Raw genomic sequence first — 14285 nt, forward strand, 5'->3', positions numbered from 1 at the left:
AAAGATGACAAGAGTATGAGAGGGAGAGTTACATGAGAAAAGGTTCTCCAAATCTTTTGGCGTTTTGTGTCTAGAAAATGCTAGCACAATATTTCATTATGATAGTATGGTACCTAGACATTCTGGAGTTCATATTTATAACATTAGGCTTTAATGATCCAATTGCAAATCAAACAATCCCAACAAATGTAATTAAATTCTAATTGCATTTTATTAATACCTATTATACTATAGGTACCTCATATATGCATACATAATATGCGTAAATCCTGTTTTGCTGCTTCATTTTTGTCTTTGCCTAGATAATTGTCATTATTAACATTCGTATTACCACATCCAAAGTTTCGACAACACCCATGAGAATATGTTGTATGTAATATTTTGTATAATATGTTCAAATTTTTGTAACCTAAAGTAAAATAGAACTTAGAAGAATATTTCATAAAATGTAATTTATCAAAATAGTCTTTCTTATTTATAATTTAGTTGTTGTTTAGTCGTAGAAATAATACTTCATCAAATTCATATTATCTGTTTTTAATTTCTTTTGGCAATTCAGCTAAGTTTTATTGCGACTCAGTTATGAAACTTCATGCGTTGCTGCAAAACTTTGAATTAATTGTGCATTATCATCCCATTACGAACATTAAAGTAAAAAAAATATTAATAGAGGACTTGAATCAGTCTAATAGAGCGGATGGGGAATTTTAGGAGACAAAATAGATTTATCACCAACCTATTAGCTCATAATAAAGTAGGAGATATTAATAGGCAATTTATCTTAGCAAAGAAATTTATGCATAAGCAGTTTGTATAAAACATAGAAGCATTTGTTAATTTGGGTAAGATATACAAAAATAGTTTGTCATTTTGCCATTTTCATTTTTTACCGGGCTTCTCCAATAACAAAAGAATAAAAAAAAAAACGATAATGCAAATAGAAGAAATGATAAAGGGCAATGCTGTAAATTAATAAACAGCAAGTTGCAGGCTCTGATGTGTCATTGATGATTTTGGTTTTAACTTGTTCATTCATTGAGTCAGGCATTTGAGTGTGGAAGCTGCCATGGCAGCCTTAACAAAATACAGAGTAAAATAAATAACCCAAAATAAATTACTCCCGGAATTTACCTTTTTTACTTGAAAATTACTAGTAAAATGCAACTATTCCCTCGGGTAAATATAGTTTGGGAATTTGACACACCTCATTAAAATTATTTAATCAAAAAATTATAAATAATACTATATGTTGATTAAATTATTCTTTATCTCTCCTCAAAATAACTTAAAAAGCATATGAGGGTGTAATTAATCAATTAACCTAAAATAGTCAGAAGTGGGACCTTGGGAATTTGGCTTCAATAAATAACCGAGAAATGAATGGATAACATTATTAATAGTTATGCTCCTATTTTGTGTTGGTCCTTTAATTTTACCCCCGTAACAAACAATTTTTTTTAAGGCATAAATTTATATTTTCGTATCATCATATTTCCCAAGTTATGCATGACATAACTTTTGCCCTTAAGGAACTTATGTATCACTAGGCAGAGACAGATCCAGAATTTAAACTCTCTAAGTTCAACCTTAAGATTCTTAGTGTAAACCCATCGTATTTTAAAAGTTAGGGCAATTCTCTTTTGGGGCGGTCTTTAAATTTTGCCCCTCATATTTGAAATCTTTAAATTTTGCCCTTCGCTAAATCTCAGGGGTTTCGAGTTCGAACCCCCACACAATCAAAATTTCTTAAAAAAATCGCAAGGCAGAATTTAAATTTCGCTATGCCCCCATCGGCATACACTTGTGAAGAAATTAGCAAAGTTATGCCGGACTCAGCATACTTATGCCTTATGGGCAGACTTGGCATAAGTATGCCGGTTTCGGCATAACTTTGATAATTCCTTCACAAGTTTATGCCGGATCCGGCATAAAAGTTTGTCCATTAAAAGTATGCCCCCATCGGCATAAACTTGTTAAGGAATTACCAAACTTATGCCGATGGGGGCATACTTATGCCTTATGGGCAAACTTTGCCTTGAAACATATATATGTATTTTTTTTTTAACTTTTCAAAGTAAACCTTTAGTAATGCCTTAACTAAAAGTGTGCCCATAAAACATAACTAAAAGTATGCCCCATAAGGCGTAAGTTTTCCTTAAGGCATAACTAAAAGTTTGCCTTATAAGGCAAAGTTTAAATTTTGTATGCCCCCTCCGGCAGACTTTTAGTTATGTTTAACTAAAAGTCTGCCGGAGGGGCAGACTTTGCCTTGAGGGGCAGACTTTTAGTTATGCCGGATCCGGCATAACTTTAATTTTTTCTTAAAGATTGTATGCTGGATTCGGCATACACTCCCCCAGTCCTGTCTTACGAAATTATTTTTTTTATTTTATGCCTGAGCGGGGTTCGCCCATCTTTCCAAGCAAAGGGCAAAATTTAAAGACCACAAATATGAAGGGCAAAATTTAAAGACCACAAATTTGAGGGGCAAAATTTAAAGACCACCCCAAACGAAGGGCAATACGCGCAAAAAAATGTAAAAATTATGGGTTCATGTCTACAATTTATTGCAATTTTAATAAATTTTTATACATAAATTTATGCTTCGCGTTGAAAATTAGGGGTTCAATGGAACCCCCACCTAGCATGCTAGATCCGCCATTGTCACTAGACATAAGTTCAATTGCTAAAGAATAAAAATTAAAGACCAGCTCATTTGAAGGGCATACCGTGTAATCTCTTCAAAAATTCACCAACCTAATGTAATTGTTTGTAGTCCGTCGTCGGTGTATGTTCCGCATACAACTAGTACTATGTACTTCCTATGTTTCAATATGTTTGAATCTATTTTTTTTAATCCGTGTCAAAATGAATAATTTCTTTCCTAATTTGAAAATAAATTCACTTTATGAATGATTTACAGTCGCATAAATTTTCAAGGCTTATTTTGAACCACAAGTTTCAAAAGTCTTCTCTTTTTCTTAAATGTCGTGCTCATCAAATGGATTCATATAAATTGAAACGAATGGAGTGATAAAATCTAATAGTAATTATACAGTAGTTAGTTATCTAGAACAAAATCTATTTAAAAGATTTAGATTACTTTTTGTTGTTAAAATTTAATGGGGAAATTACTTTTAATTATATAACTTTCAAATTAGTAGTACTAGTAAATGCAACTAATTACTCAACAACTATAGTAATCTAGTTGAGTAATATTTGGAAAAGTAGTCCCTCGTGAATTGGGATTATATTGGAGCATAGTGGTCAAAATAAGGGGAAGCTGTTCCAAATAATTGCTCCCGCTGAAGTCGCTGGGCTCTACTCTTTTTGGTCCTTTCTCCTACTACTAATGTATTACGTACATTGGAAAAATTACCGTTTTTGTCCTTTTCTCTAATTTCCTTTTTCCTTTTTGATCTTTTTCTCTAGTTTCATCTGTCTTGTTCCAATCCAACTAGCTTCCAATTTTCGTTTTCCTTTCTTTCCAACAGACATCATTTATTTTTTACTGACGTGAAAATTCCGAATTTATACATCGTAAAAACAAAAATTACCCTATGATAAAAGTTAATTTTTTTGATTATTAAATGTCAACTTAATTTAGTTTATATGATACAAAAATTATCCTATTATCTCATAAAAAATGAAGAACTTTTGAGTACCAAAGTCTAGGATCTCGTTTCATTCGAATTTGAGAATTCATTTTAACTTTTATCAAATAAAATTCACATATTTAAATGTTATATAAGAAATTTATGAATTACAATTATTTATTGTAAAAAATACTTAAGAAGTTGAACTTTTGTTGTTGAAGAAAAAAATATTTGACTAAGAAATTACTCCATAGTCACTCTTTTGTTGTGGAAAAAAGTCAATTTATGTGACACTTTTTCTCTTTTAGTCACTATAAAATATTTTTCTATATTTCGTACTCCCTTTGCCTCAAATTATCGTGATTTTCTTTTACACGCCTCTTAAGAGACATTCGTTAGGAGATTATTTTAATTATTATGTCTTGAGATAATTTTTCTTCATTAAATATTTACTCTATTTATGCGACATCTCCTAATGGAAAAAAAAATATGTGTCACCTCCCATAATTGAGGTGTTTATAGTCTTCAATAACAATTACAACTAAGGTTAAAATAGAACAAAGGTAATTAATGTAGTCTTGAGCTTCTAAAATGACAACTAATTGAGATAACAATATTTAGAAATCATGACAGATAATTTGAGATGGATGGAGTAACAATTTAACTCGAAACTTCATATTTTACTCTTATTGACGTGATTTACATCCACACAAATATCTATGATTTCTTTTAGACCATAAGTTTCAAAAGTCTTTTATTTCATTATTAAACTTTGTACATAGTCAAAATCCTTCATATAAATTGAGATAGAAGAAGTATTATATAGGGGAATTTTCATATAGATCAATATTAATGATATTCATTGCTAATTATAGTGATATTGTTAACTTTACAAAACGTAGCAATATTAATTTTACAAAACGTATAAAATTCACCCCCCTTGCTAATTTATCTGCTTATACATTTAAAATAGGCCTCACATCATTGATTTGCACAAGTCATACATGACACACACACACACAAGCATACAGTGATACACACAATTCAATGTCATTGTATGTACATGTATATCACTACGGAATTGTGTGTACAATGATACATAAGACATACAATAAACGTACACCAAATATACATATTATGTATGCAGTTGTTTGTCATATGTATGTTATGTGTATGCGGTATGTCGTTGTATGTATAATAATACACGTGATATTAAATGACTTATACACAAGATACAAGATATATAAACACATCATACATGGACATTATGTGTGTTTTGACCATTTTACCCCTGCCGGTTCAATTCTGAGAATAGAAGTGAGTCTAGTGAAAATTTAAAGATTTAGAATTCTAAAACGAAGGCATTTGATTGTATTTTGTGCACTTGTTTGATAACTTGTTTTATTTCGTCGGGGGGGACTTAGTAAATTGGACCTCTGTTGGGAATTCTGAGGCCACGGGTGAGTTCGTAGCGTGATTTTATATATGTGTGCATATCTGATTTGTGTATGTGGGGCCTCAGATCGATGTCAAGATTTTGGTACAAACTTGGTGAAAAACCAGAGGATCTGGTTTTGGTGCAAGCCACAGCGGGGCGCCGCCATCGCGAAAATTGGGATTTTGGGGGGAGTTCTCCATAGCGAGTGGTGGACCGCCATAGCGGGACCATGACGGTGCGGTCTTGACCGCTATGGCGAGTAGTAGCAATTAATGAACTCTATCATAGTAGAGGTTCTGGCCGCTCTAGCAGGACCGCTGCAGCGCACCTAGTGACCGCTGCAGCGATCGATGGTAAGCAGAAACCCATTTTTATATTGCTAAGTAAGAGTCAATAGTCATACAACTCCAAAAATAGTTTCCAAGAGAGAAAAGGGTGATTATTCTAAAGCTTTGGTGGATTCTTATTTGAGGTTAAGTTCTAACTATCATCTTGTTCACTTTCGTTCCTCCTTTAAGCTCATGAATAGTTTAAGGTTCTTTAATGGTGGATGAAAGTCCTAGAACCCTTGAATTAGTAAACCCTTTAATAAATTGTAAATTGTTGATTTTATTACTGCTCTATTATCTAGAAGTGTAGGTTACCACTTTCTAGGATGGGAATTGCTTAATTATTGTGAGAGTTATATATCGAGACTTAAGGTTCCACCTAAAATGGAGAATTTTGCCTAAAACCTGATTTGAAAGGTTAAATTGATTAGGAACCTATCAATTGGAGGATTATGATTGTTGGGACTAAGGGTAGTATAGATTCACCCTTAAATGCTGGTTTCGCCCATTCGAATGGTTATGGGTGGTTTGGGGTATTCGTTTCCAATGTTGATTAGATGGTTTATTGCTTAAGTAGCGTTATATTGCTAGACTTTGAGCGTTACGAAAGGGGAAAGCTCTAGCGAAGTAGCTTGCATTGTTCTAGTTCTGGATATAAGGTAGGTTATGGTTTACTTGAGTTAGACTTTGACTAGTTAATTATATATGTAGTAGAATTGACGGGAGAAAGCATGATTAGGTCTTCGGACATGACGTCTGGTTGGATATTACTTAGGTTGGTATGATTTCTGATTATATGGGCTTGTCGCCATTACTTTATGTACTAAAACCTGAGGTGTATTTGTTGTGATATAGGAAGGAAGGAGTTGACATATATACTGTTCTTGTTGATTGAGATGACTTATGCATTTATGTTGTTGTTAAGTTGATTTATCTGAGTCTTGTTGTGACTTGTGGCATGGTGCCCTGTATTCCTTGACATTGATATTATTGATTGATCATGTTTCATACTGAGTGTTTAACTGGAAGTACGTTGAGATTCATCTTGTGATCATATACAGAAATATTTATATAAGACATATTTGACAGAGGGTGAGGATGTGGCCTAGTTTAAGGCACATTTGACACAGGGTGAGGATGTGGCCTAGTTATGGGCTCGTGATCCGAGATCAGCTCCGAAGTGAGTGGTACATGAACACTATGGGTCCCCTGCAGGTCATGACTATTGTGCGAAAAATGCCTGTAGCATGTGTGTATAATTGACATACTATCATTGGTTGCATTTCCTTGCATTGGGTTTTCCCTTATTTTTGTGATTGGCAGATGATTTGTTGTTGATACTATTTGATTGTTGTGTTGTTGTGTCTATCTTCCTATTCTGTTGATTTTTTGAATGTATGCGTGATACTAATCTTAGTCGGCCTATGATATCTACCGGGACAGAGTGTTTGTACTGATACTATTTTGTTGCACCCTTTTTTAGTGCAGATTGTGTGCCAGAGACTTTGTCCAGACCTCACCTTTAGCCTGAGGCCATTTCCCGTTCAGATCAGAGGGTGAGCTCCTATCCATGCCATGCTGCAAGAAGATCTTTCCTTATTGATGTCTATTTCATTTCTAGACACTTATGCTATTTCAGACAGTTATTTATTCTTTAGACAACTTTATGGTTTAGAGTCCTTCTACGATGGCTTTTGGGTCTCTGAGGTTGTAATATTTTAGAATTCCGCACTTTTATTTTATTATGGCATGACTAGACAGTTTTATGATTTTCTCTATTGTTATTGATTTATAATTGGTTAAATGAATGAGAATTTGGTTGAGGGGATGGTTCGCCCACCAAGGGGGTTTAGTGTGGGTGCCATCACGATGGGTTGAGTCATGACACTTGTATTTCGTGTATATGTTAATGTATGTACAGTGATACACGTAACATGCAAGAAGAAGAAGAAGAAAAAAAGAAGAGTTTCGTGGGAAAAATCTGTCCAAGATATTGCTTGAGCAAGATCAACTCTCCATTGTCGATATTTGGAATCCAAAGAAGATACGGTTGGAATTGCAGACAAAGGAAGCATCATAAAACATCTCTAAGAACTTGAGAGACATGTTGGAACACTTTATACAGTGCATATAAGATCGCAAGTAAATCATTAAACAGTGACATAAATCAAGAATAATAATAAGGGCACTTACCTTCATTCATTAAATCGATTGAATGAAGTCATGATCTTTCAAGTCTTGTTACTTTCTTTATAATAATTCTCTTAATGGGGCAGAGAGGAAAATAATCGGTAACAGACTTACGGACCACAACCAATATATAATAGTGAGACACCTCTTCAGAAATAACTTTTCCGAAGAGGCGCAACTCTTCAAAGGCAACCTTTCAGAAGAGGCGTAACTCTTCAATTATAACTGAAAAGTTAATTAGGTTTCTACGCATATAAAATCCATACCTTATGAGATAAGATTTATATATAGCCCATAGAAATAACACCTTATTAGATCAGAGAAATAGGCGTCTTTAATTGATAGCATATCTATGTATAATTATATTAAATATGTGAGTCCATTATACACAGATTTTCTAACAAGACATTTATTTTGCATATTGCTCTCTCCACTGTTTGAGATGAGCTGCGAGAGAACCTCTGATCTTTTGCATCGATGAATGTGGAAGAGGAAACAGGGGCGGAGCCAGTGTATTGGTTACGGGTTAGGTCAAACTCAATAACTTCGGTCCAAATATGTATGGGCAATTTGCAGGATTACCCTTCGCTGGGGGTAGTCTTTAATTTTTACCCCTCAAAATGGTGGTCTTTAAATTTTGCCCTTCAGACAGAAATTTTGCCTTCAGGCAGAATTTCGCTGGACAGATTTGCAAAATTCTGCCTGAGTCAAATTTTTTTTTTTTACTGAGCTGGGGTTGGAACCCACAACCTCAGGATGTTAGGTGAGCGGTAAAACTTAAAGACCACCAATTTGAAGGGTAAAAATTAAGGACCGCCCCAAATGAAGGGCAATCCGCGCAAAAAAAAAACTGTATTTGTCTTAAGAAAATACTTTAAACAGGTGCGAATTATTAAGATAGAACTCAGTAATTTAAAAAAATTAGAATTCCGAACTCATAAATTTGAAATCTTTCGCATATGAGAAATGACAAACAAGCACCATATCCGCAAGAATAGGTTGTGCTTGAGAAAATGATCCATTCAATAAAGAAGCAAAACCAAATTTTAACCAAAAAGCTCTTGAAGTGATATTAGTTTTCTTTAACAATTTTTTTATTATTACTGAAATTTAATTTCTGATCTCCGTTGATTTTCAATCGTTTCATTGATCATTAGACTACACCCTTGATGTTAAAATTTGGCTTCAGGACTTTTGACTCGGGAAAATTTGTACTTCATGCTCGAATGGAAGATGGATAATGAAATTACTCTTGATGAGAATACGCAGTTCACCTAATACTCCTGACCTGACCCTTGACCCATTTTCTCAAGATAAAAAAAAAAAATATTTTCTCTCTAACGTGGAGCCTAAAATAAGTTGTCAGTTGAACAAAAAAAAAAGGAACAGAATCTAAGATTAATAGAGTAAGTAATACTAGTAAAAAAGTGTGGTACCTGGGACTGATTAGGCAACTGTTTCTTGAAAATATTCCTTCTCTCTGTAACGCACTCACTTCATGTTATACAAAAATCTCACGGAACCCATTACTACTAGTACTATATTTAATGTGTTGCGTGTTTGAATCCATTTAATTGCAGATAAAGCTTGATATTTAGTGAAAGAGATTAAAGAGGCGGACCAAACTCAGAGTCCGCAACTTAAATGACCCAAAAAGTGATTGTAGGGACCAAAATACGCAATAAAAAAAAAAAAAGTCACCAAAGTGACGTTTGCACATTAAATTAGTGCGTAATAGGAGTTATATTTTTTATACAATTTTAAAGTTCTCAAATTCTTTTTTTTTCATACTTTGATCAAAGATTAGTGATGTTTCAAAACTCCGAAATATCAATATTTTATATAGAACTTGATATCTTTTTTGCAGCTAATAATGTCTGCTCATTACATCAAGTATACCTAAATGTTTGGATCGTCGTTTTAGGGGTTGTAAAGTGCCCCGAAGTAAGTTTTATTTGTTTGAATCTTGTCATCTAAAGATTTAAGTGTTTTATTTATAATTAGTTTAAGATGTCACACGAGTTAGTTATAAACGATAACAAAGAGTAAAATAATATTTATCATTAAGAAATAGATAGGTAAGAGATACACTTAATTTAAACAATGCATCATGCACCCAAGTTGTTTTCTCAATACTCCCACCTAGATTTGATCGCAGGTGGTTGACATAAAAAAGAAGCAAACCACCGAGCCAAGTTGGTGAAAGCTACAATGTCGACACTTTTTATTTTTTATAATATTCACTAATGCTATCTAACTTGTTTTCATTTGATTTTTACTAAAGATGAATAAAAATTGTGCAACAATTTGGGGCAAAATTCAAATTGAATGGGATAAAGGACGTTTTTCAAAAAACTGGCCCGGCCAAACCGCCTGCGCGGCTAGATCTTGGAAAAATACACAAAATTAAAAAAAAAATGCGTTAAATCAGACGTCCAAGCCCAACGTTATGACCGTTTAAAGTTTCACCAATTTACAACAACTTTTTCTTCCTATACTCATTATCTGATAATTTTTTTCTTATTTTTATAACTACTTAAGTCTACTGGATAAAAAATTTATAGGACTTGCATAATGCATTAATTTACTGCGTTATTCAAATATTTTTTTTTAATGACGTCATTAACGCAGTAAATTACTGCGCTATAAAATAAAACACTTAAATCTAAAGATAACAAGTTTCCAAACAAACAAAACTTAATTCGGGCACTTTACAACCCCTAAAACGACGATCCAAACGTTTACGTATACTTGATGTATTGAGCCTACATTATTCTCTGCAAAAAAAGATATCAAGTTCTATATAAAATATTGATATTTCGGAGTTTTGAAACATCACTAATCTTTGGTCAAAGTATGAAAAAAATGTGAATTTGAGAACTTTAAAATTACACAATAAATAAATAAATAAATATATATATATATATAACCCCTATTGCACACTAATTTAGTGCGCAATAGGACTTAACTGTAAATTTGCAGTTTAGTCCTATTGCGCACTAATTTAGTGCGCAAAGGGTACTTTGGTTACTTTTTATTATTATTATTATTACGTTATTTTGGTACCCAAACCCACTTTTTGGATCATTTGAGTTGCGGCAAACTGGAGTAGCTTTTGCATCAAAATAGGTATAGCCATTATAAATTGTTAATTCTTTCCCAAATTTTGAGTAGTTTTGTATTGGCTTATGGAGCCCCTTAAATTTGTCCCTTTTTATCATTTTGACACCTCAACTAAGTGTTGTTCCTATTGAACCCCTGAACTTGGCCTCAAGTGTGTCTATCAAACACAATCCAACTTACATGGTAACATATATGGTGAGTTTCATTTTCTTTAGCCTTGTGCGTGAATGTCAATCGCATCCTACGTGGAAAATTCAACCAATTAAAACAACACACCCATTTTAATTATACACATCAGATAGGAAGAAGTGTGCTATTGTGTTATACAAGTGAAGAAGCACCACTTAAACCAATCAAATAACAAAACTGAAAAATAAGAAATCAAAACTGAAAATTGAAAACTGAAAAATAAGAAACCAAAACTGGAAAATAAGAAGCCAAAAATATTAAGCAACACTAGATCCTATTATGTTATTCCAGAATCCCAAAAAAGATTCAAAATCAGTCTCAAAAGGATGGTCTTCAGTTCCTGGTTGACCGAATGACTTGGTTCTTGAAAAAAGGTCGTTATACACATATTTTAATGATGTGTATAATTAAAATGCGTGGAGGGTTTTAATTGGTTGAATTTTTCACATAGGATGCAATTGACGATCACGCGCAAGGCTGAAGAAAATGAAACTCACCATATATGTTAGGTAAGTTGGATTGTGTTTAATTGACACATTTGAGGCCAAGTTCAAGGGTTCAATGAGAACAATACTTAGTTGAGGTGCTAAAATAAAAAAAGAGACAAGTTTAGGACGCTGCAAATGCATTAAGCCTTTTGTATTTATCATTCTTATATGTGATTATTCAATCATAATTTATACATTAGACCTGAAAATTCTCTGCAATAGATAATTATATCCTCATCTTTTGACAAAAATGAAATACTAATGACAAGATGAGAAGGACGGATTCATAGGCGAATTTAGGATTTTAAGTTTATGCGTGGGGCTAAGAGTATTCGCTATGGTTTCGAATGACCCTAGTTGCTTTGGTTAAATCCTAGATTTGTTTTAAAAAATCATTGAATATGCATATATTACTAGTTTATAACCTAGTAACTTAAAAATATTAGAATTCAGAACCTATAAGCTTCAAATTCTAGTTTCGTCTCTGAACTCTGAAGTTTGGATCACAATCCTTTTTGCTTATTGGGTTCTGAATATGTATATTTCTTAACATATATACATAGTAAAGGCCAAATTATTGGGTTTTGTCTACCCCAACTTTAACTATAAGGATAATCCTACTTAGTTCCTTGCGTCATAGAATTGGTAATTTTGAAGGAATGACAAAATATAGTGAAACATACAACTTACAAGCATTGGCATCAAATTAATCTGTTTTTCAAAAGAGCCAGAGATGAGAGAGAGTAGAGACAAATTAGTGTTCAGAAACAGTAATCTTGCTTCTCGTGAACTTGTGTTCGTATCTACACTGAGAATACACTGATTTCTAGGGAGCTGCTACCACCATTGGTTATTGAGTGTTGTGTTGTGTTGTTTTTGCCATGCAAGCAAATTAGACCCTGCGTTGGGAATGACATTTCATGTTTTCTTGGGTCCCCCAACAAAATAAAATGCTTTTAATTTTCTTGTGTTCTGAATGTCAAATGCATTTAAATTTTGATTGGGAAGTGATAGACTTTCTAATTATCTCCTCGTTTCTTGGGTTGACTCTTCTCTCCAACCTAATGCCTCCCTTGTGCTTTATCGCTCGAATAGGATTTAAACACCAATTATAGTAATTCGACTTACCAGTGTATGTAACTACAGAAAATATAAGAGTAGCAAATAGCCCGTGAGTTGGAGTATTACTTTTGTAGAAGAGACTCATGTGAGTGTAGTGTAAAGTACTCCACAAAGATCTTGCATACAATCATTAATAGTAGTTGGTTTTTTTTTTTTTTATGATGATCAGTTCAATACTATATAGTAAGTGTACTCCCTCCGGATCAAAAAGAGTGTGCACTTAGCCTTTTTTCCTGGATAAAAAAGAGTGTTTACATATCAAATCAAGAAATAATTAATCTTATTTTTTAAAATTTGTCCCTATTAAGTGTTATGTGATCAAATCCAATACTTATTTAATGAGGAATAATTTAGTCAAATTATCTATTTTTTTCTACGAGTTATATTTTCTTAAAAGATGTGTAAATAGCTAAGTGGACACTCTTTGTTGGTAATATGGTAGTGAGAATTCAGCTGCTGATCCAAAATTTGTAATTTATAGGTTCTAAATTATATTTTATTTATTTATTAGGGTTTGCATAAATTAATTATTTATATTAAATAAATCTTTAAATATAAATATAATGGTTTAAGCTAAAACTATTAAATCCTGTCAAACATGTAACTATAATGGTGAACCCACCTGGAGTGAGATGAGGATCGAGAGTCCAAGTTTGACGAGATGATCAATTGATTACCTTTATTGCTCGTCAATGTACATAGGAATGATACTGGCTTTTTATTTATATTTTATTTTATTTTTAATTTTTTTAATTTTTTATGTATGTAGTTAATGATAATAGAGTTACAAGAGTTTCAAGATACTCTTGCACATAACCCGTCGAATTTTAATGAAAATGTTTGTTTTACTTTAAGAGTGTGTTCGGTACGGAGGAAAACATTTTCCGGAAAATGTTTTCAATTTTTCCATGTTTGTTTGGTCAAAAAATTTGAAAAACATTTTCTTTAGCAAAACAAGTTCCTCAAAAATGGAAAAAATGACTTCCCTAATAAAAGTAGGGAAAACAAGTCTATAAGTGCATTCCACCAACCACCCAACCCACCCCCCACCACTCCCACTCCTTCCCCCACCCCTACGCCTACCCCACCCCCTGGCAAAAAAAAATTTAATTTTGTTTTGAAAAAAAAGTTTTGATTTTTTTTTTGTTTTTCGCACCACCCCCACCCCCATCCCATCCTCACCCCACCCACCCTTGCCCCACCCCGAACCCCCTCCCAAAAAAAATTAATTTTGTTTTGAAAAAAAGTTTTGAATTTTTTTTTGTTTTTTGCACCACCCCACCCCACTCCTGCCCCACCCTCACCCCACTCCAACCACCCCACCCCCACCCAAAAAAAAAATTGTTTTGAAAAAAAAGTTTTGAATTTTTTGTTTTTGTTTTTTGCACCACTCCACCCCTACCACCCCCACCCCCCCAAATTAATTTTGTTTTGAAAAAAAAAGTTTTGAATTTTTTTTTTTGTTTTTTTCACCACCCCACCCCACGCCTTCCCCATCCCCAACCCCCCCCCCCCCCCCCCCAAATTAATTTTGTTTTGAAAACAAAGTTTTTTTTTAGTTTTTTGCACCACCCCACCCACCCTTCCCCCACCCACCCCCCTAAAAAAAATTGTTTTGAAAAAAGAGTTTTGATTTTTTTGTTTTTTGAACCACCCCACCCCCTGCCCACCTCCCCCCCCCCCCCCCCCCCCCCCCAAAAATTGTTTTGAAAAAAAAAGTTTTGATCACCCCCTCCAAAAAAAATTGAGGGTGGGGGTGGGTGGTTGTGGGGGTTGGTGTGGTATGGGTCCACAACCGGGGGGGGGGAGG

The sequence above is a fragment of the Lycium barbarum genome, chromosome 1 (genome assembly GCF_019175385.1).
Source record: "Lycium barbarum isolate Lr01 chromosome 1, ASM1917538v2, whole genome shotgun sequence".
NCBI classification, from domain to species: domain Eukaryota; kingdom Viridiplantae; phylum Streptophyta; class Magnoliopsida; order Solanales; family Solanaceae; genus Lycium; species Lycium barbarum.